Source organism: Carassius gibelio, chromosome B3, assembly GCF_023724105.1.
Source record: "Carassius gibelio isolate Cgi1373 ecotype wild population from Czech Republic chromosome B3, carGib1.2-hapl.c, whole genome shotgun sequence".
NCBI lineage: Eukaryota > Metazoa > Chordata > Actinopteri > Cypriniformes > Cyprinidae > Carassius > Carassius gibelio.
Genome location: NC_068398.1, coordinates 3,053,005 through 3,078,343, shown reverse-complemented (window position 1 = coordinate 3,078,343; position 25,339 = coordinate 3,053,005). Strand labels below are relative to the sequence as shown.

General features: G+C 40.7%; 1 protein-coding gene and 1 pseudogene across 7 annotated transcripts in view; one reads left to right on the top strand and one right to left on the bottom strand.

Moving 5' to 3' along the window:
• The window catches only part of LOC127952149 (zinc finger protein 271), a 223,445-nt gene that overhangs the window by 46,978 nt on the left and 151,128 nt on the right, over positions 1-25,339 (bottom strand). The gene's annotated exons all lie outside the window — the stretch shown is intronic.
• On the top strand, positions 12,402-25,270 carry LOC127951999 (interferon-induced very large GTPase 1-like; annotated as a pseudogene).

Here is a 25,339-nt window from a genome sequence, read left to right as displayed (position 1 = left end):
CTGGAGATGCTGACACCATTAGAGCCCTGCACGGGCCTCAAATCTAGGCCCGAGCCCGGCCCTGGCCCGAGACGCTCAGGCCCTAGCCCGAACCGTGTCCGACAGCTCATCAGAATTATCAGCCCGAGTCCGGCCCGAGCCTGTGTTTTTATTTATTTATTGTATTACACAGCGGAAGCCTGCCCTATTTGCAGCAATTAAAAAAGGGGTCAGTTTTGTGTTATGTTTCTTTTCATTTCTTTATGAAGTTAGTTTAGAAAAATGTTTGAAGCATTTAAAAAATTACGATTAACGTTAAACAGCCGAGTCGACAGCAAGTAGCCTAAAACATATTTAATCAATTAAGCCTCTCAAATTAACGCTAATACTTTACTTGGCTACAATAAAATCCATAGATATAAAACACTTCAAGCATATCACACATACAGTTAGTTTAATAAATGTTTATTTATTAAACCACAGTGAGTAAAATAAAATAAAAACATGTAAATACTGAGGCAGGCTTGCAACAGCGCTCGCAAACTAAATGAGAAAAAAGCCTACAATCTAAACAAATTAAATTAAAAACAAACTTGCAGGTTATCTTAGCTCAAAAATGTACCACAGAACATGTCCATTCTTTTTTCCATTAGTTTCCAACAGTTGAACGAAAATAAAGTCCAGTCAAATTAAAAGTTAGAACAGTCTCTTACAGAGCATCGTGGAGAAAAAGAATAGCCTCCAGAGTGGAAGGGTTTAACCCCTAACCTCTCTTACCGCGGCACTGAAGACACGTTCGCTGCTGCTGCTGGCGGGTCACTTAACACAGAGCGAGCCAGTCTTGACAGTTGCGGTAGCAGGGTCTTGTGCTGTTTCCACCATAGCAGCACATCTCGTCCATCACCTTCCATGTTGTGATTGAGGCGCTTATATTGCTGTACATCGTCGTCATCCTCGTCCTGCTCCACAATGTTTTCAAACTAGGCCAGCGCTCTCTTCTTTGCTGCGTGGCCCACGGCAACAGGTGCAGACGCAGAAATGCATGCTCGCCGCTACATGAATCATCATTTTATAATTATTAGTTGGCCAACTAGGCTATTATTAATACATTAATTTAGAGGCATGTAATAGCTACTACTACAATAAGTGGATATAAGTGAAGTATAATCATGGGTCGCGCTGACGGAAAAGCGTGTGTGCGTACGTGCGCACGTGCATGAGACTGTCATGTCAGTATGTCAGTTTAATTATAACGGGTTGAATTATCAGATTATGAAAGTTATGAGGTTATGAAATGTCTTTCTATATTTGTTTTTCTATCGTCGACGTCAACTTCTATTTTTTTATTTGTATTAATGTCTAAAAATATAAATAGAAGGATAACCCAAAAAGGCCAGAGGCCCGGCCCGCATGTGAGCTATAACGTGAAAATTGGCCCGAAGCCCGGCCCGAGGGGCATAAATAAGTCGGGGGCCCGTCAGGCTCGGGCTGAAATGCAGGGCTTTAGCCACCATAACAGAAACCATACTGAACATAACAGTAGAAAAATCCCTTCCTACAGCCTCTCGCATCATTTGCCAGTGATGGTGCTTCTGTTATGAATGGTAAGCTTTGAAAATGATAGTTCTGACTTCTGTTAGAGTATAATATTTAGTTTTGTAAATTTGAATTTAATTTGAAGGCAAGAAAACTGGTATGAGTAAGAAGCTTAATTACCATTTCCCTGGAATTATCCCTGTCCATTGTGTTGCCCATCATCTCAATCTTACAGTGTCAGATTGCATGAACAAAAAGGGGGTGTCTTACCTAACCAAATACTGCAGAACCATGTCGACAAACCAGTGTCTTCCCTTGACAGACCGTTCTGTCAGTCTCTTCTGGCAGCCGTTCCATCCCTACTCCTAGGTAGGACCTGCCTCAGAGACCCCTTCCGTATGTAGTACTGCCCCCTGGGTCAGTCCATATCGGTATATCCACATGTCACCTCCCTACGGGTAGGATGTGGTCTCCGTAGCGACCTTTTCCTAAAGGCTCGCTTCCCCATTAAATTCACCACATTGTTCGGTGAACTAACCCTTTAAGTCAACTGTAGTGAACACTGATGAACCTCTTAGTTCACTCAAAAGTTCATGCATATGCGGCAGAGGATGGCTGTCAACAATCAGGGCCTTGTTTGGCTCATGTGGATCAACACAGATGTGTATTTTAACTCCTTTCTTTGTGGTGACAACAATAGGTGAAATCCATGGGGAAGAATCGATTTTCTCAATTATACCATTTTGAAGTAATGAGTCCAGTTCTACAGAAACAGCTTGTCGGGCAGAGAATGGAAGTTGACGAAGCTTCTGACGACTGGAGTAGCATCAGGTTTGAATGTAGGCTAAAGAACAAAGCCTTTTAGGCACACCACAGAAGTATCTGAAGCAGAAATATTTTCACCAACAACTGCATGTAGTTCTTCAGGTGCAGTAACAGTACCAAAGTGAAAAGAATAGTTCAAGGCTCGAATTAAGTCCATGCCCATTAAAGCTGAGCAACCTTTCACGACATAAAAACAAGCAGTGGTTACCTTTTCAATCAGTGAGACGTCCGCATGTAAACAGCCTTGTACTGATTTTACAAAGATCTTGTAATATAAAAGTATATATAAGATAATATAAGAGTAATATAAGAGTACATTTCATCAACAAATTCAATCTTTTCTGGGGCCATAGACAACTGTTTAAACCGGATGACCTCCACCCAAACAAACTTTGTGCTAGAGTGCTTAAGAACAATATCTACTTTTCCCTCCATCATCCTTCAGCAGAGTGTGTCAATCCATTCAGCACACACACACCGAGTACGAGTCATCAGGTGGTTGACATATCCCACAAGGACACTGATGACACCATTCAGCCACAACAAGCACTGTTGATGGACACAATCCTAGCTGAGCCCTGTCCAAGGAGGCTCCTCACAGACAGACTGTGATGTATCAAAACAGCTACAAGATTCAGCACCCAGGGATGAATTTCTGGAAAACAGCCAGGGAAGCCAGGACAACATATCAAAGCCACCGGAAACACCAGAGACACAGCCCATCTCACCAGACACATTATCCCTCTCTCCAGCATCTCCACTTCTGTGCTTCTCACAGGGACTAAACTCTCTCACTCATTCGCTGCAAGCCCGCAGATACCAACAAAAAAACGGCGGGGCTCCCAACCACCAAAGACTGTGGTCCCTGCTCCTGCGAGAGCTCTCCGACCGCTGCCACAACGCCAGGGCCTAAACCCTCTGTCTGCTGAAGGTGAACCAAAAACAACTGATTTGGTCAGTACTTGTCTTTTGAATATCTAGGGATTGTGCTTAAAGGTGCTCCACACATTCTGTTTATTATTATTTACAGCCCTCCAAAATACTCTCCAGCCTTTGTTGAAGAGGTCACAGAAATGTTATCAATGATTTCCTCAGAGTTTGAATGTTTTGCCATTGAAGGGGATTTTAATATTCACATAAATAATACAGAAATGTGCATGTGCATGGACCCAACAACAAAGGTGGACACACTCTAGATCTAATCATCAGTGGGGGTCTAAACATTTCATCCATTGTTACTAAGGACGTAGCACTATCTGATCACTATTTTCTATTTGATATATTGATCTCTGCTACCACTGAATCTAGATCTGTCTCTGTCAGAAGGAGGTGCATAAACGAGAACACAAGTGTACTATTTATGGAGGCTATTACTTTAACACAAAGCATTTCTGCAGACTCTGTTGACATTCGCCTTGATTCCTTTAACTCAAATGTTAAGAATGCTATTGATGATATTGTTCCAATAATAGTCAGCAAGAAAACCGACAGAAATCAGTTTGGAGAAGATCGACAGCAGTTCAGACTTTGAAAAGACAATGCAGAAAAGCTGAGTGTATGTGGCGGAAGACAAAACTTGAAATTCACTATAGCATCTATAAAGACAGCCTTCATGCTTTTAATGTGAAACTAGCCACAGCTAGACAGAACCTTATAAACAGTAACTTAAATAACACTCGTACTCTTTTTGCCACTGTTGAGAGACTGACAAACCCCCCAAGTCAGATTCCCAGTGAAATGTTCTCAGACAGCAAATGCAACTAGAATTAAAAGTTAATGAACTAACTTTGATGTTGGCTTGGCCATGGGGCAAAAGAGCCACAGTACTTGTGTGCCCAACATTCTTGAGCTGCCCCGCTGCAAAAAAATTAAATAAAACAAAAAATAAACGCCTGCAATAGTCTTTTTCCATGGTCCCTTGCTGTTTTCTTTTCTAATAAAAAGCCTAGGCTTATGATAACAGCTACGATAGGGTTGTCTAGCTGGATGCAAAATAAGTCATGCCTATTTTTCTCGTCTATGTATTTCACAGTCCTGTCACCGTCGCATTGTGGGCAATGACACACAAGATAACTGAAACAATGCGGTTTAAATCAAGGAGAGCATAAGGGGTCCAAGCACAATGGTTTGTATAGATGATGCAGTTACACAATGGATGTGTATCTTTTCAAGTAAATTCTGAGTCCTTTTGTGAGTATTATTATATGCACAACATGAAAATAGATAACTATCATAGTGTCCCTTATTCACTTTTTCAGTAATGTGTGATAACTTGATAAATATATTGGCCATACTACTAAAATATGATCAAATTTAATGGTATTTAGGAGATCATAGTTTTTGCATAATTACTATATTGGGTTTTTATGAAAGTTTATTAAAAACTATGAATATTTATTCTTTTTTGATTTATGCACATAAATGAAACATTTTCAAGTCTTTGAACAGATGAGGTGTGCTATATCTTTTCTAACTGATTGGACTTACGGTTTTCATAAAAATAAATATTAAAAATCATAAAAATCCCATAGACTTTAATTGACAGGATGTTCAGATGAGCCAAGCTCCAAATCCCGTTAGACTCAATCAAACTTTGCTTCTATGAACTATTTCTAATCAATTTAAACTCATTCAAACTCATCTAATATTTCTAATTTATTTATGTGCATAAATATTTTTTTTTCAATACATATTCATTATTTTGTTTAATAAACTTCAAAAAGGCCCAATATAGTAATAATGCAAAAACTATAAGCTCCTAAATACCATTCAATTTCATCTTATTTTAATAGTTCTGACATTTTAGACACTGTTCTACCCCAGTAATCATGATATTACCTCAGGACTTATGTACACTATAACTCTAAACACTGATTACCTTTATTGTACCTGTTACTTCCACTTATTTGTATATAATGCTCTGTCTATGTCTTTCTGTCTAAGGGCACTGTAGTCACTCAATCTTAGTGCTCTCCATGTACGTCTATGTCTTATGTCTGCTATTGTCACTGTATGTCTGAGCCTCGTCACAAGCATTTCAATGCCCAGTTTTCCCCAGTGTTAACTATGCAAATGACAAATAAATGCCTCTTGACTCTTCAGAACAAAATGATCCTCCAACGCTGTCATTGCCTCTGCAAATGTAGTTCCAGTATTAGGCAACATGTAAAACAGCCTCTAGCCTTCAGTACCCAAGCTGTGTAGTAGAATAGCACATTTCTTGGCATCAGGCCATGAGTCTCCCCAGACGGACCGTTGAAAAGATGTCCGTCCGACACGTCCTGTCATGGTTGAAAAATAGTTCCAAAAAGAAAGTTGAACCGACGTCCTTGACATCTTCTTGACACGAACTGCACGTCTTTTCTGCACGTCCATGGACGTCTAAATGCGTCGATTTCTGGACGTCGTCGTCTTCTGGATGTTTAAATGCGTTGCTACATAGTTTAAGTGTATGTATATATAAGCCTGCATATAAAATAATCTCACACCCACTGTGTAACATCGTGAAAGGAAATCAATTATGTATTGAGGTTTAACACATCTTGACACAGGTTCAAGATCGGTCCAGTCAGACATGAACGTCCATAAAACATCTTAATCAAGCGTACATGACAAACAATAACACATTATTTGTGGACATATGCAAAAAAGAAGCATGATCTGATTTAGCACATTTTATTGTTTTTGAACAGTTTAGCATCTGTTAACCAAACTCAAATACCAATTACAAAATACAGAATTATTATATAAAGGAATAGTTTACCCAAAAATGAAAATTCTGTCATTTACTCACCCTCATGTTTCAAACCGTATACCTTTCTATGTTCTGATGATATTGTTTTCATGTTTCTTTACTGGGACAATGACAAATAAGAATCTTCAAGATGATACAAATCGGTTTAAAAAATTAGGTTTTCAATGTAATCTTTGTATCCACTTTGAAATAAGTTTACAGGCCTACAATTTCTGAATTAAAAGTGATGAAATACTCAATCTGTCAGGAATCCACCATCAACACCGTCCTCATCATCACTCCATCCACCCACTCGCTTGTTATCCCCTGAATATTAATTATCACCTGCATCTCTTCATCCTCATCACCGTCATCTGCTATCCTTTATCACTGCTCACCTTTGTATACCCACTCTCAACTTTCAGTCTCCGTCTGATATCGTCATTTCATGGCATACAGACTCTATTTCGACACTCACCTGAAAATCCGCGACTCATCAATCATCCCTCAAAGATCGGCCAGTCTTCCTCTGCCTTCAGTCCTCCTTCTGTGATCCCTCACCCACTTCTTGTGATCAGAGACTGTTCAGTTAAGTCGACATTGGTTCATATCATCCTGTTCGCTCTCATATTCCCTGTCTGGTTCGGAGCATTCTGTGAATAAAACTATTAAACTTACTATCTTGTCTGCCTCCTGTCTCATCCGTGACACAATCTTGAAGTCCATTATTATTGAAAAAAATTTATATTTTCTCAGTATTTATTTATTCATGTTTTTAATATATAATTATATAAATCAATATTATTTATTATTCATATAAATAATATTAATTAAGAATATTATTAACATTTGAACGTGGCATAACCACCTTGCAGGAGCTATTGTTGTCATGTGACAAGAAAATCATAAAACATATAAGACCCTCATCATAAAATATGTTCGAAATCATTACTATAGGTATATGGTGTCACACTTGTCCGTGTGTGAAGACGTTGAGCAGTGCAAATCCGTGAATTAATGTCCCGAAGTGAGGTAAACTTCAACAGATTTCCCTGCTCAGGGAGTAGGGAAAATGTCAATGGGACAGATTTCATGCACAGAGCTCATTCCTAACGAGCTGATCATCTGAATCATGCCAGTTCTGGTGCGTGCGCAAAGTTTTGGAGCATGTTTAGGCCCTCAAAAATGCGATACACTTTGAAGAAGAAGCCACCTTTTGAAATTCTATCTTGCCAAAAAAAAATACAAAAAATTAACCAGGAGAATTGGAATTTATTACGCCATGATTTAGAGATGACAAGAATATCAGGATTTGCAGTATGAGCATATGCAGTGTGCTCAGCAACTTTAGGGAGAAGACTACATGTTCAAATGCATTAGTTCAATACCTTTACTGTCAGGAGAAATGGGCAGGATTCAAATGCGGGTTTACACAAGGCTTTATTTAACCCTCTGGAGTCTAAGGGTATTTTTGGGGCCTTGAGAAGTTTTGTCATGCCCTGACATTTGTGCTTTTTTCAGTTTCTTATAAATATCTAAATGGGTAAAGTCTAATATCACTGTAATCAGCACAAACTGGGCTATAATAATATGTGAAATGCATGCATGTACATGATTGTATTTTTGAGAAAAAAAATGTTATGCATGGTTAGTGAAAAACTAAAAATGTTAAATCACTTGAATAAGGCAATAAAACACATACATAAAATTGGTTGCCGGAAAAGTTGAGAACTGGAGCTTGTAGCCTAGAATTTTTCAATCTGAATGATGTGAAAATCATCTTGTTTACTCACTCACAGAAAACAATATATTGATTTAAATTTTCTAAAACACTTTTTGTTGGTAAAAGTCATATGCGAGTAGGCGTCAACTATCATGAATATCATTGTGATTTACACCTGAGAAGACAAAGGCCTGCATAATGAGCTGCATAATGAGCCTCTCATTCAACTGTGCCACTCTGAGGGCAAATGTTTTGGCATCCTTTCTCTAGTCACACAATCCTTCAGAAATCCTTTTAACAATCTTATTTTCTACCAAATAAACCCCATTTATTATCATTATTATTATTATTATTAATGTTGAAAAGAGCTGATAATATTTTTCAGGTTTTTTTAGGGGGAATAAATCGAAAGAACTGCATTGTTTTTACATTTTGTTAGAGTTATCTCTATTTGTCACATTTATATTATTTACATCAAGCTTTTGAATGGTATAGTATTGTATATTGTTATTGAAACTTCATAATGTTTCACTTGATTATACATTTAGTCAGGAATTATAGTTTGGAAAAAGTATTTGGAAAAAGTCTAACTAGTAAAATGTTTACACGTTATGTGAAAACTAGTACAAATAAATAAAAAGAGACTTACTCATGTTTAAGATCTCTGCTGAATAAAGTGCTTCATTCTTTTTTCTGAGGAAATCCATTTCTCAAATCCTCAACCACATCACATCTTTTTGGGGTGAATTATGTCTTATTCCTCTCATCGCGAAGCAAACAGTAAAATAAAATAAAAACTTGAAGAATAGTCTCGCTGCTTTTTCTTCTGTGTGGGCGTATTCAAGCCGCGCGCTTCAGTTTGAATCTGAATAGCGCGTTAAGCGCGGGGGCGTGGTCACATTAGATATAATGAGCGGAGATATGAAAAACAGACATTGCGTTGTTTTCATATGGATTACTTTATCTCAGAATATTTGTTTTCGGCAGCACTTGTTTAGTTTAAAAGTAGACATTCCAGGCTTTCTATAGATATCTCTCTCATGTCTCTTCGTTGAGTATTCACGGAGTTACAGTTCATTTTAATGAAATGTTTGTACATGACGATCAGCGGAGATAAAGACTGTAGACAGCGCACCTTGTTTGTTATCTTTATTTTATAAGTGCACAAAGGTTTTTTGTTATTATGTCTGTATCCAAAAATAACTAGACCCTTTACAGATTCGATTGATGTATTGCTCTTATCTGTACGATTAAAACTGAGAGTGTAATTTAAGTTCTTTTCAGGGTTATCAGGTGAAAATGACTCAAAACGCATATATGCGTTAATCGACTCGAAAGGGTTAAAGCAGAGGAGTCAGAGCAGATGAGTCACGTTCACTGGATTACTCGTAGTGACTGGATGAATAGTCGAAGCATCTGAAACACGGCCGATGAGTAACACTCCACGGCAATTCGTATGACCGCTGAGACCGGAGTGATGAGGACAGGAATCTTCCAAGAGCTCTGCGCTTTGAAAGAACAGGGGGCAGAGAGATCAGCTAAACACACTGGAGCCTGAGGACAAGACACGACAAAGGTGAGTGCTAAGAACAGCTAGAAGATCCGAGCTATTGAAACGAGTAACAACAGTCTGACAATAGGCAGAGAAACACAGGGAATGATAAAGGTGTAAAATTAGAAGAACATAGAAAACAGGTGGCGAGCAATTAAGGTTCACAACACAGAAACAAGGAGGGCGGGGAAAACTCAAACAGGTAGACACGGTGAGCTGACAAGTGATAAACACACACACCAAAAAGGCAGGTGATTAGCCCCGAGACCCGACAGTGCCCCCCCTCCCAGGAGCGTCACCTGACGCTCTAGGAAGGGCCCTACCTCGATGTCGCCGGAAGTCCTCAATCAACGAGCGGTCCAGAATGTCCCGTGACGGCACCCAGCACCTCTCCTCTGGGCCATACCCCTCCCAGTCCACAAGATACTGAAACCCCCTGCCGCGGCGCCGCTCATCGAGTAATCTCTTAACCGTATAGGTGGGAGATCCATCCACAAGAGGAGGGGGCGGGGGGGTGGGCCGACTACAAGCAGGATTAAGGGGGGAAGAGAACACCGGCTTGACCCTGGAAACATGAAACACAGGGTGAACCCGACCAAAAGTTGGAGGGAGCTTGAGCCTGATCGCCACCGGACTAACCACCTTGGTGATGCGGAATGGCCCAATGAATCTGGGTGCCAGCTTACGAGAAGGCGCCCGGAGAGGCAGATCCTTGGTAGAAAGCCAAACCCGCTGACCACACACATAGGCAGGAGGAGAGGATCGGCGACGATCAGCTGCGGTCTTGGTTCGGCCAGAGGTTTGGATCAGAATCCTCCTGGCTTTCTCCCAGGTGCGACGGCAGCGCTGGACGAAAGCCAGGGCGGATGGAACCGCTGCGTCGGGTTCCTGTGAGGGGAACAAAGGTGGGTTATAACCAACAGAACACTCAAAAGGGGACATACCTGACGCGGCCACCGGAAGTGTGTTATGAGCGTACTCTGCCCAGGAGAGCTGCTGGCACCAGGAACTCGGATTGTTGGATGCTAGACAGCGGAGCATTCTTCCTAGATCCTGGTTGGCCCGCTCACACTGCCCATTGGTCTGGGGATGAAACCCTGAAGACAGACTTGCGGAGGCCCCAATCTGTCTACAAAATTCCCTCCAGAACCGGGAGACGAACTGGGGACCCCTATCAGAAACCACATCCACCGGAAATCCATGGAGACGGAAGACGTGGTCCACCACCAGTTGGGCGGTCTCCCGGGCGGAGGGCAGCTTGGGCAGGGGGATAAAATGAACAGCTTTGGAAAAGCGATCCACCACCGTGAGAACCACAGTGTTACCCTTTGACGGAGGAAGCCCAGAGACGAAATCAAGGGCAATGTGTGACCAAGGACGGGAAGGGATAGGGAGAGGGGTTAGCAGACCATCAGGAGGACGATTGACCGGCTTACTTTGGGCACATGTGGGGCAGGCCAACACAAACTGTCTAACATCGGTGGCCATAGTAGGCCACCAGAAACGCTGTCGGATGGCAGACAACGTTCTCCGAATACCTGGATGGCAGACTAACCTCTGTAATCAATACAGGGGCGCAGGGAGCCGTCCTTCTTCTGAACAAAGAAAAACCCTGCACCAGCGGGAGAGGAGGAATGGCGGATGAGCCCAGCTTGAAGTGACTCACGTATATATTTGTCCATGGCCTCTCTTTCAGGACCCGAAAGGGAATATAAACGACCCTTAGGCGGAGAAGAGCCCGGGAGAAGATCAATGGCACAGTCGTAGGGGCGATGCGGGGGTAGCGAGGTGGCCCGGGCCTTACTGAAGACCGCCCGAAGATCATGGTACTCCGCAGGAACACCGGACAGGTCAGAGGGATCCTCCTGAGGAAGACAAGACACAGAGACAGGAGGAAAAACAGCACCCAAACATGACACGTGACAAGACTGACTCCAGGCTAACACGGAATTGTTGACCCAGTCAATGTGAGGATTGTGTTTGTGCAGCCATGGGTGTCCCAGAATTAAAGGGGCCTTAGGGGAATCAATAATAAACAACTCAATCAGCTCGCTATGGCTATCAGCAATATGAAGGTTTAACTTGGGGGTGATGTGAGTGATGGTGGTAAGGGGACGGCCAGCTAATGACCATGCTGATACGGGACTAACTAAGGGGATAAGTGGTATTCTCCATCGTTGGGCAGAAGCAGCATCGAGGAAGTTCCCCTCAGCCCCTGAATCCACAAGGGCGAGTCCAGCGTGAGATTGACTCTGGACGGAGAGTTGGAACGGCAGATGAGTCCGTGCTGCAGGAGAGCTTGAACTAAGAACCGTGCCCACCAGGACGCTCCGCCTCACTGGTGGCCCCTGGCCCTTTAACGAACAGTGAAGAGCGAAGTGGCCTCCCCCGCCGCAGTATAGACACGCCCCCGACGACAGACGCTCCTGCTTCTGTTGTGGTGTAAGCCGTAAACGACCCAACTGCATGGGCTCCTCCTCCGAGGGCTGTCGGCCGGCTGAACTGGCTGAAGAGGACTCTAGGTGGCGCCACGGGGCGGGAGTTTGCCGTTGCTTGCGGCGGCGGCTGAGACGGCCCTCAATACGGAGCGCGAGATTAATGAGGTTATCCAATTCCCGCGGGAGCTCTATGGCCGCGAGTTCGTATGAAATGGCGAAATCCAACCCCTCAAGAAAGCGGGCACGCAGCGCGCTCTCATTCCAGCCACAGGCCGCCGCTAAAGTCTGGAACTGGATGGCGTAGTCCGTGACAGAGCTCCTCCCCTGAGTCAGACGCGATAACTGGGCCGCCGCCTCGTCTCCCTGAGCTGAGCGATCAAATAATTTTGCCATCTCATGACTGAAGTCCGCGAAGGTTGCACAACAGGAAGCCCGCGATCTCCATACGGCAATCCCCCATTCGCGGGCACGGCCCGAAAGAAGTGTAAGAACGTACGCAACTTTGGCCTCTTCATTTGCGTAACGCCGGGGCTGCAGAGCGAACACCAGCGAGCATTGGGAGAGGAACGCTTGACAGGCGTTAGGATCGCCATCATAGACCGGCGGATTGTTGGCATGAGGTTCGGGCTCGTGGAACATACCGGTGTGAAGAACGGATCCGCTCGTTGCCTCTCGCCGAAGACCGTCCACCCGTGCGATGAGCTCGGAGACCCGGGCAGTGAGAGTGTCCACTTTCCGCGCGGTGGTGCCGAGCTGGGTGGCATGCTGTCCCAACAAAACTCCCTGCTGAACGAGAGCCGAGCGGAGTGGATCAGATCCCGCTGAATCCATGATCTGGTCAGACTGTTATGTCAGGAGAAATGGGCAGGATTCAAATGCGGGTTTACACAAGGCTTTATTTAAAGCAGAGGAGTCAGAGCAGATGAGTCACGTTCACTGGATTACTCGTAGTGACTGGATGAATAGTCGAAGCATCTGAAACACGGCCTATGAGTAACACTCCACGGCAATTCGTATGACCGCTGAGACCGGAGTGATGAGGACAGGAATCTTCCAAGAGCTCTGCGCTTTGAAAGAACAGGGGGCAGAGAGATCAGCTAAACACACTGGAGCCTGAGGACAAGACACGACAAAGGTGAGTGCTAAGAACAGCTAGAAGATCCGAGCTATTGAAACGAGTAACAACAGTCTGACAATAGGCAGAGAAACACAGGGAATGATAAAGGTGTAAAATTAGAAGAACATAGAAAACAGGTGGCGAGCAATTAAGGTTCACAACACAGAAACAAGGAGGGGGGGGGAAACTCAAACAAGTAGACACGGTGAGCTGACAAGTGATAAACACACACACCAAAAAGGCAGGTGATTAGCCCCGAGACCCGACATTTACAATTACAAAGTGAACCAATTTATTCCAAACTGAGTCAAATCAGTATTTAACTCAGCAACTGGAATGTCAGTGATCCTATACAGGGCATTGTGAAAATGTATTCCATCGTGTTGAAGTATGTACTATGCATTTTTTTTTTTAGAAAATATTATCTACTAACTCTGAAGCCAAAGAAGAATGTAGTAGGTAGTAGAACACTTTGAAACATCATTTCTGTAGATTACTTTGAACTCATTTGCTTTAAGCCATTTCTCAACATTGTGAAAAATTAGGTTCAGAGGTGTGATGCACACCTTGTAGAGGGAGAGAAAACTGTACATCAGAATCTGTGGAGAGAAAGTGTTCAACATAACCTTTCATCGTCCTCCTCATCAGAATCTGATTGCACGAACATTTGAAAAGCTTTGATAAAATTGGACCTGTTGTCTGTCACAGTTGCTGTCCCTTTGGAATTAAGTCCATAAGCTGAATGGACTCGCTCAATTTCACTGGCAATAACATTCAATTCAATTCAATTCAAGTTTATTTGTATAGTGCTTTTTACAATACAAATCATTACAAAGCAACTTGACAGAAAATTACTTTTCTGCAATATTTAGTAATAGCTTATCAGTGGTGACTGTCAGTTTGTGTGAGTATGACGGGATTTTTAGAAAAATGTATACAAGGCGTAGTCAGCCAGACGATGAACACTATTAACAGCAATTATTATATGATGCAGTCACAATTTAAGAGATACGTTTGTAATCTAGATTTAAACAGAGAGAGTGTGTCTGAACCCCGAACATTATCAGGAAGGCTATTCCAGAGTTTGGGAGCCAAATGTGAGAAAGCTCTACCTCCTTTAGTGGACTTTGCTATCCTAGGAACGACCAAAAGTCCAGCGTTTTGTGACCTTAGGGAGCGTGATGGGTTGTAACGTGGTAGAAAACTAGTTAGGTACGCAGGAGCTAAACCATTTAGGGCCTTATATGTAAGTAACGATCATTTGTGCAGAGACTGTAAAATTGGGGTAATATGATCATATTTTCTTGACCTCGTAAGGACTCTAGCTGCTGAATTTTGGGCTACCTGTAGCTTGTTTATTGAAGAAGCAGGACAACCACCTAGAAGTGCATTACAATAGTCCAGTCTAGATGAATGCATGAACTAGCTTTTCTGCATCAGAAACAGATAACATGTTTCGTAGCTTGACAATGTTTCTAAGATCAGGGTATCCGCGGGGTCATAAAAAGTCATAAAATGTCATAAATTTAACAATAAGAATTTAAGGCCATAAAAAGTCATAAAAACGTCTGGTTTTTCCATACAAGGTCATAAAAAACATTTAGCCATGTCTTAAATTGATATGCTAGTCCATTAATTTGTTCTTCCATCAAAATGTGCTCACAGTGGCAATGGCATTCATTTGTTTCACCTATTGTAGTTCTGTATGAGGAATCTGGGTGGTATCACACTGGTATCACAGCGCTCCAGAACTACAAGATCCATGCGGCAGCATACAGACTTGTCAGAAGGACTTCCGCAGAAACCCGCGCGAACTCATGGCTCGAAGATGGTGCGTTTAGTAACTGGCTCAAGCCCGTCGCTAACAATCGGTATCAAGCATCCAAACACAAGACGCGGAAAAGCTGAACAGAGTAGCTGGTTACTCGCGCGCTCTGTGTTCGGTGCGGAGAGAGAGAGAGAACCGCGTATCACGGACAGTCCCTCCTGCACATGAACGAACAAATACTAATCGCAGTTTTGAACAAACAAAAGGATGTGAAAGGGCCCGATTCATTACCACAGTGTTCAGGTGTTCAGAGCTCACGCTGAGAAAGGCGTCTCAAAACGCTTGTACACCGAATTTGCTTCTTTTTGCTCTTGTGCCGACAAATACATAAAAAATATGTCAAAATACCTGCATTGGAAAGTATGCTCGAAAGAACTTATTTATTTGTCAGTTATTTCTTAAGTGAAAGTAAACAGTTGAGGAAAAAGATGCGTTCATCGTCTCTTAAAGTGACCGCGCCTAATTTAGCGACTGGCTGCTGTAAGGTTAATCCAAGAAAATGAAAGAAAAATCACTCACTGCTCTTGAGTACATTACTTTGTAGTTTTAACAAGAATTAATGCACAGTCAAACCAAAAATTATCCAGACTCTAGATATAATTTTTGATATACATATTTTACTAGTAGGTAAAGGACACTAATACATTTATGTAAGTGAGTATAAGCAAACTGTGACATATTATACCCAAATAATCTTCATACAGTGAACTATTAGTGAAATAGATAGATATAAATGTTTTATCTATCTATATATAAGATTGGGAACAAAAAAATTCTTATAAAGAACCATGCATTGCTTATGTGTGTTTTTTTTCTTTTTTTTCTGAATTGCTAATGAAAGCTTTTCACACCACAGTCTGAACAAAATGAAGCATTGCTTGGTAATTGGTCAACAAAGTATTGATAGTCGTGCAAATGTTGTCATAATAACAGTTGTCTGTAGTTTTGGTTGATTACGTAGATTTCTATCAAAGTTATGACATCATCGAGACGAATTTGTTCTGACAGAGTTTACCTCTAAATTCTTGTCATATTTTATAACCATTTTAGAAGCAATAGCAAATAATCTAATAACGTGAGAAATGTTCAAGGTGTCTGATTTGATTGTATATTTAATTTTTACATTGAAGATTATCCAGTGCTATTTTACATTTAATTATTCGGTTTCTGTACCTTGACACCTACAAACTTGAAAAAAACTTAAACATTGTGTAAATAGCACAAATACATAAAAATGAACGAACATACAAATTAAACAATTTCAAACAGGGCCCACTGGTACAACCTTCACCGGGGCTCCGCTGACCCCAGCTACGTCCTGTGGGTGTTTAATACTGTGACTAAACACCAATAACACTTGTTATTTTGAAAAGTAATGCCATAAAATAATTGTTACTTTACAATGTTACAATTGTTATGTGTTCCTGTGTTCTTGATACTAAAGAAAAAGAAGGCGAAGGCTTCAGTTTCTTAATCTTAAGAAATAATAGAATAACTCTTTTAATAATAAAACGTGTTACTTTCAATGAAAGTCAATAATTTAAAAAAAAGACTTTTGAATGGAATTTTAATGACTGAAGTTATTTGTCGTAATTCGTGTAGGTCATAAATTCAAATCCTAATGGTCATAAAAAGGTCTTAAAAAGTCTTAAATTTGACTGATTAAACCCTGCAGAAACCATGTAAGATGGAAGAATGCAGTTTTTGTAACATTGGAAATATGATTTTTTTTAAAGACAAATTGTTGTCTAATATAACAACCACATTTCTAACTGTAGAGGAAGTAACAGTACATCCGTCTAGTTGCAGATTGTAATCTACAAGATTCTGTGTAGTGTTTTTTGGTCCAATAATTAATATCTCTGTTTTATCCAAATTTAATTGGAGAAAATTATTTGTCATCCAATCTTTTACATTTTTAACACACTCTGTTAGCTTAGATAATTGAGAGGTTTCATCTGGTCTCGTTGAGAGATATAGCTGAGTATCATCAACATAACAGTGGAAAGTAATCCCATATTTCTAATAATATTACCAAGGTGCAACATGTATATTGAAAATATAACTGGTGATAAATGGGATTGACTTCCTATTTAAGTAAACAAAATGGTAGCGATCGGACAGGTAGGATCTAAACCATCTTAGAGCCTGCCCTTGAATACCTGTATAGTTTTGTAATCTATCTATGAGTATGTCATGATCTATGGTGTCGAACGCAGCACTAAGATCAAGTAAGACTAGAAATGAGATGCAGCCTTGATCTGACGCAAGGAGCAGGTCATTTGTAATTTTAACAAGTGCAGTGTCTGTGCTATGGTGGGGCCTAAAACCTGACTGAAATTCTTCATACATCTTTTTTTTTTTTTGCAGGAAGGAGCTCAATTGAGCAGACACAACTTCTTCAAAAAAAATTAAATAAATGGAAGATTTGAAATGGGCCTATAATTTGCCAGTACACTAGGATCTAGTTTTGGTTTCTTAATAAGAGGCTTGATAACCGCCAGCTTGAATGGTTTTTTGGACGTGACCTAAAGATAACAACGAGTTAACGATATTGAGAAGCGGTTCTTCGGCTACAGGTAACAGCTCTTTCAGTAATTTAGTGGGTACAGGATCTAATAAACATGTTGTTGGTTTAGATACAGTGATAAGTTTATTTAGCTCTTCCTGTCCTATGGTTGTAAAGCACTGCAGTTTATCTTTGGGTGCGATGGATGAAACTGAAGTGTTAGTAGAATCTACATTCGCTATTGTATTTCTAATGTTATCTATTTTATCAGTGAAGAAATTCATAAAGTCATTACTATTTAACGGAATATTTGAATCAGGTGGCTTCTGGTAATTTGTTAATTTAGCCACTGTGCTAAATAAAAACCTTGGATTGTTTTGGTTATTTTCAATGAGTTTGTGTATATGCTCTGCCCTAGCACTTTTTAGAGCCTGTCTATAGCTGGACATACTGTTTTTCCATGCAATTCTAAAAACTTCTAAGTTAGTTTTTCTCCATTTGCGTTCAAGACTACGAGTTTCTTTCTTGAGAGAGTGAGTATTAGGCCCAATCCCAATTCTATTTCTATCATTTTTATTATCAACATGAATATTCAAATCTCCCATGATAGGCACATAATCAACTGTAACATCATACATATGTCTCCCTCTAACTCTTTTACAAGCTAATGCTGCAAAGTCCACATACAAAAGTAGATGGATCAATCCAATGTCATTCCAAAAAAACTTTTGTTATGGCTCGTCCATATGTCAGCAGTCGTGGAAAAATATTCCAAACTCTCAAATGTCTTCTTAAGCTCAATTTCCATATCTGTGTAACACTTATCTAATTAAGATGAAAATGTTTTTCGTTTAGGCAGGGCTTCCTTTTTACCACACAGGTATTTTGTTTAATATGCGCATAAAAGGCGCATAGGTCCTCTTCTGACTATTATTAATTCCTCATTGTCATTAGGATATGTCCCCAAAACCTTCAAACTGGCTGTTATTAAGCCTCTCATAAAAAAAGCCACAACTTGACCCCAGAGAACTTGTTAATTATAGACCAATCTCGAATCTCCCTTTTCTGTCCAAGATACTAGAAAAGGTGGTATCCTCACAATTATATTCCTTCTTAGAGAATAATGGTATATGTGAGGATTTCCAGTCAGGATTTAGACCGTATCATAGTGCTGAGACTGCTCTCCTTAGAGTTACAAATGATCTGCTCTTATCATCTGATCGTGGGTGTATCTCTCTATTAGTTTTATTGGATCTTAGTGCTGCGTTTGACACAATTGACCACAACATTCTTTTGCATAGACTTGAACACTTTGTTGGCATCAGTGGAAGTGCATTAGCATGGTTTAAATCGTACTTATATGACCGCCATCAGTTCGTAGCAGTGAATGAAGATGTATCATATCGATCACAAGTGCAGTATGGAGTACCTCAAGGCTCAGTACTAGGGCCGCTACTCTTCACGCTTTATATGTTACCCTTGGGAGATATCATCAGGAAACATGGTGTTAGCTTTCACTGTTATGCTGATGATACGCAGCTCTATATTTCCTCACAGCCCGGTGAAACACACCAATTTGAAAAACAAATGGAATGCATAGTTGATATAAAAAATTGGATGACGAGTAATTTCTTACTGCTAAATTCAGAAAAAACAGAGGTGTTAATCATAGGGCCTAAAAACTCTGCTTGTAATAACCTAGAACACTGTCTAAGACTTGATGGTTGCTCTGTCAATTCTTCGTCATCAGTTAGGAACCTAGGTGTGCTACTTGATCGCAATCTTTCCTTAGAAAGCCACGTTTCTAGCATTTGTAAAACTGCATTTTTCCATCTCAAAAATATATCTAAATTACGGCCTATGCTCTCAATGTCAAATGCAGAAATGTTAATCCATGCATTTATGACTTCAAGGTTAGACTATTGTAATGCTTTATTGGGTGGTTGTTCTGCACGCTTGGTAAACAAGCTACAGCTAGTCCAAAATGCAGCAGCAAGAGTTCTTACTAGAACCAGGAAGTATGACCATATTAGCCCGGTCCTGTCCACACTGCACTGGCTCCCTATCAAACATCGTATAGATTTTAAAATATTGCTTATTACTTATAAAGCCCTGAATGGTTTAGCACCTCAGTATTTGAATGAGCTCCTTTTACATTATACTCCTCTACGTCCGCTACGTTCTCAAAACTCAGGCAATTTGATAATACCTAGAATATCAAAATCAACTGCGGGCGGCAGATCCTTTTCCTATTTGGCGCCTAAACTCTGGAATAACCTACCTAACATTGTTCGGGAGGCAGACACACTCTTGCAGTTTAAATCTAGATTAAAGACCCATCTCTTTAACCTGGCATACACATAACATACTAATATGCTTTTAATATCCAAATCCGTTAAAGGATTTTTTAGACTGCATTAATTAGGTAAACCGGAACCGGAAACACTTCACATAACACCGTACTTTCTACATCATTAGAAGAATGGCATCTACGCTAATATTTGTCTGTTTCTCTCTTGTTCCGAGGTCACCGTGGCCACGAGATCCAGTCTGTGTCCAGATCAGAGGGTCACTGCAGTCACCCGGATCCAGTACGTATCCAGACCAGATGGTGGATCAGCACCTAGAAAGGACCTCTACTGCCCTGAAAGACAGCGGAGACCAGGACAACTAGAGCCCAGATACAGATCCCCTGTAAAGACCTTGTCTCAGAGGACCGCCAGGACAAGACCACAGGAAACCGATGATTCTTCTGCACAATCTGACTTTGCTGCAGCCTGGAATTGAACTACTGGTTTTCGTCTGGTCAGAGGAGAACTGACCCCCCAACTGAGCCTGGTTTCTCCCAAGGTTTTTTTCTTCATTCTGTCACCGATGGAGTTTCGGTTCCTTGCCGCTGTCGCCTCTGGCTTGCTTAGTTGGGGTCACTTCATCTACAGCGATATCATTGACTTGATTGCAAATAAAAACAGACACTATTTTCAACTGAACAGAGATGACATCACTGAATTCAATGATGAACTGCCTTTAACTATCATTTTGCATCATTGAGACACTTGTTTTCCAAATGAATGTTGTTCAGTGCTTTGACGCAATGTATTTTGTTTAAAGCACTATATAAATAAAGGTGATTGATTGATTGATTGATAAAAGATGGCACAGCAGGGGTTGCCACAGTGTTATCTGTTGATGAACATGGATTACTCAAAAGAGTTTATCAATGCTGCCTTGTAAAGTGCTTCAGTAGATTACTTGTGAAATTGACAGCGGCTGATAGTTTTTTCTCACCAGTACATAGCTTAAATTTTACAGTAATATTCTTGTCTACCTGGGTTAAAAAAGTGAAGTAATTGGAATATTTAAATTTGGCATAACAGTCACCCAGTTCACCTGACATCTTCTACTTCATCGACTACATATTTTCATTATATAATAAAAGAGAAAGGGATAGTAAATCTACCCTTTCAATGATATATTGATCATTGCTGATGATCACTGAAATTGTTTCTATTATTAAATAGTTTTTGTTAAACAAAGATACTCATCATTAAATCGTGATATTAAATTCACTTGGAAGCCATTCTAGTAAAATTAAGTAAAATTATAGTATTGTTGCTTCAAAAAGTAAATAATTTAAGCAAATAATCAAAAATTCATAAAGTATATAATCCAAGTAAATGTAATGATTTTGTTTGTTTGTTTGTTTATTCTTTAGGGAGAAATCAAAAACTTATTCTGGAAGTCAGACACCTCAATAAACTGAGAGCTGCTGATGTTCTTCAGATAACTGAACATTCATTACAGTCCTATGAGTCTTGTGCTGAAGAAGAGCTGATAAAGACTTTCCTTCAAAAATTACTGATGATGAACTACAGAGCAAGATACATAACAACTTAAGAGATCAGTCAACCACATTACACACAACAAAGACACAGTGACTCACCCGAAGATGAGAGTGATATTTTTGCTGATGCTTTTAAACACATCTCTTTGTCGAACAAAGAAACAAACCAATCAGATGTTATTCACCCGATGGATGTCCAGATGGCCGTGTTTCATTGTGCTGATGGTCTCCTGAAGCAGCTGATGGTGACTAAACTGTCCCAGTGCCAGTACGCTCTTCCTCTGCTTGTTCCTCAACCAGACACACAACAGATTGAGTTTCCTCTCTGGACATTCAGACAAATCAACAAGAGCTGGAAGACCAGAAACCCCAGCAACGAGACCATCAGTCAAACCCAGCCGATCTACAAGGCACAAACTCCAATGGTGTTTTTCTTCAGGTTTGGCTCTGTGTATTCATCCAAGTCTCAGCTGATGAATAGTCTGATCAATGAGAAACACAACACGTTCTTCCACAGGAACTGTCCCGGCAGCAACAAAAACAGAGTCCTGATGGATGGAGTGGTGGAGATCGTCTGGTTCTGCCCTTCTGGAACAAATGATGATAAATTAAATGACTATGTTGCCTTCTGTAATCTACACGGTGATGCAGGAGACCATGAGAAACAGCTGCAGATCCTCACTGAAATGGCCTCAGTCAATGTTGTTGTTCTACCACGACTTGACAGGAATGACAAAAGTGCAGAAAAGATTCAAAACCTGTGCAAGGACTCAAAGCCACTTATTTGTGTTCTTACTGAAGACAAATCTACTATAACTAAGCTGAAGAAAAGGAAATTCAAAATTGGTAAGAAAGACAGAAATCAGTCAGATGTGTCTGAAGAACTCAGACGAGCTATTAATGATTTTCTCTCATAATCAAGTCACACTTTCAGACTTGAAGATGTGTGCAGAAAATCAGACATTAGAGTAGATGAGGAAGCTGATGAAGACTGCAGGAGAGGAAGAGAAGCAGCACAGAAGATGATGAGTTTACTGAAGAAGAAAGATCTAAGAGAAGTCAAAGAATCATTTCTGCCTCATCAGGGGAAACTGTGGCATCAGTGGAGTCAGAAGAACAGAGAACTACATCGACCTCGAGGAGATGAGATAGAAATGGACACCAGTAGAAAACAAAAGTGAACAGCAACATGAATCTGAGATCAGTGAGTTTATGAAACTCTTTATTGTAGAAATGAACTCAAATAATGACCATAAGATGTTTTTGCTTCAGTGGCTCAGAATCCTCCTGGATGAACATACATCAGCTGATCTTTCTGCTTTACATCAGAAATATGATGAAAAATGGTCAGCACTTTTAAAACTAAGACAGAATTATAGATCTAAAGAACTCAAAGCTGCACAAACTGATCTTGAGAGAATATCTGAGGATCTTCAAGCTGCAGTGTTTGGTTTGGAGCACATCATGAGGGAGATCGGTCAGATCTATGAATCATGTTCATCATTGAAGAAGAAAAAGAAAGACCTGCAGGTTCACTTCTCTTCTCTCCCGAGTCTTGCAGCACAGATGATGATCTCTGGATTTCCTCTGGAGCTGATGGATGGAGATGCTGCTCATGTTCCTGTGATCTGGATCTCTGCTGTTCTAGATCAACTCGTCCAGAAACTGGGAGACCAGCGAGTCTTTGTGCTGTCAGTTTTAGGGCTTCAGAGCTCTGGGAAATCCACCATGCTGAACGCCATGTTTGGACTTGAGTTTGCTGTCAGTGCTGGCAGGTGCACCAGAGGAGCTTTCATGCAGCTGGTCAGCTTCTCAGACGAGATGAAAACACAGATGAAGATTGACTATATTCTGGTTGTTTATACTGAGGGTCTTCGTGCTCTAGAACTGGCTGGAAGATCAACTAGACATCACGACAATGAACTGGCCACATTTGTTGTAGGTCTTGGAAATATGACCTTGATCAACATCTTTGGAGAAAACTCTTCTGAGATGCAGGACATTCTTCAGATTATTGTTCAAGCCTTCATGAGGATGAAGAAGGTCAGGCTCAATCCCAGCTGTGTGTTTGTGCATCAGAACGTTTCAGACGTCACAGCTGGAGAGAAAAACAGGAAGGGCAGGAGACGACTGCAGGAGACACTGGATGAGATGACAAAGCTTGCTGCAAAGGATGAAGTCTATGATGCAGAACGTTTCAGAAATATCATTGAATTTGATATACAAAATGATGTGAAGTATTTTGCTCAGCTCTGGGAGGGCAGCCCACCATTAGCTCCACCAAACCCAAACTACTGTGAAAATGTTCAACAACTAAAGGAAACTATTATGTCTTGTGCAGTAAACTTGCATTGCCTTGCCTCGCCTTGTGCCAAAAAATCACATGGAATTATGCTGATAGACTTAAAAGTACGTATTAAAGATCTCTGGGAGGCTTTACTGAATGAACGATTCGTCTTCAGCTTCAGAAATACTCTGGAGATTTCAGCTTACAGGAAACTGGAGTCAGAATACAGCAAGTGGTCCTGGAGTCTGCGCAGTGCCATGATGGAAACTGAGAACAAACTACACAACAAAATAGAAAATGAAACTATTGATAAGATTGATGAAAATGATCTTCAAAGAGAACTGAAGAAGACAAGTGAAGAAGTGAGAAAAACAATATACTGATGCAAATATACTGATTCAGTGGAAAACATCATTTGAAATCAAAATCAAAGAGCTTCAGGAAAACATTGTAAGAGAAACAAAGAGAAAATTAAATGAGGTTCTACAGCAGCGAGACCTGAAGAAAAAGATTGATGCTCAGAGAACAAACCATGAAAACACTCTCTTGGAAAAGAGCAAAGAACTTGCCTTAAAACAAAAAGACAAAGCAGATGACGAAAAAACACTGAAGAAAGAGTTTGATTCATTTTGGGAACAGAGTGTGAAGATGATCACCAGAGACACTCCTTCAAACAAAGATATTGACATAATGAGAGATGTGAGAGAGATCCTTAGAGACGTCTATGAAGGATGTCTCCCTGTAGATCACTGGAGGGAGAGCAGTGAGTACAATATTTAACACTGTCCAGTTACTCTGAATATGTTAGTTTTAATACGATCATTCGTCACAGATGTTGTTCAGCAGACAGACAGAATGATTCAGTCATTTAACATTTCAAAGATGGGCTACAACAAAAGCTGCATTCAGCAAATCACAGATTACATCAGAGCAAGAGTAAATGAACACCAGCAAGGACAAGTGAAATATGTGTTCAAGAATGAATTCTTCATGTATTTGGTCCTGTCCATCTGTAAGAGAGCAAACAAGATGATCACTAAGCAACACAGACTGTTCAGAGAAGACAATGAACCTGTTTTCTATTTGGAGAAGAAGAGAGAAGAGTACTTTAGTGTTTTCCAGAAATACTGCCATGGATCCGCATCAGCTGCTATTTTTGGTCAGATCATCTGTCAGAAACTGAAAGAGCCGATTGAGCAGAGCATCTACAAGAAGACTGCCAGAGATCTGGCAGATGAAATAAGATCAAACTGTGAATCATTCAATGGAAACAGATCAAATCTGGAGAAACACATCCTGAAGAGACTGGCAGAAGAGGAGGATTTCAACAAATACATGAACTACATTCATCATCCCAGAGATCACTTCAAGAGTTTCATCAGAGATGAAGTCAGTCGATACATCAGTGATCAGTTCAGTGTCAGTGTTTTACCCAAGATGAAGGAGAACATTATACTCCTGGAGCAGAAGATCAAGGAAGCAGCTCATCAATCTACTGAAGATGTTCAAGAGAAGAGAGGAGATGCTGATTTGTGGATGAAGAGATTCACACAGCAGCTCTCAGATGAGCTGATCTTCTCTGAGAAAGACCTCAGTGGTGAATCACACCTTATCTCTCTGAACTGCCCTACTGGAAGTGGTTTGTGTGCAGATTCAAGAAAGATCTAGAAGAGTATTACAAGAACACATTTGTGGGGAGTGGTAATATTCCAGATAAATGGAGAACATACACAAAAGAGCAAGCTATTGAGAGTTTGGATGAACAATTTAATTGATTAATTAATTAATTACAGATACAAAAAAAGCATACCTGTTCCAAATTCCAGTATCCATGAGCAGATTTCTAATTTAAGGGGGTTTTCACACTGGGAACATTTGTTGTGGTTGGAGTTTGATTGTTCTTGGTGCACCCCCCCCCCCAACCCCCACCCAACGTTGAACTGGTTTCGCTTACTCAATCATATTGAA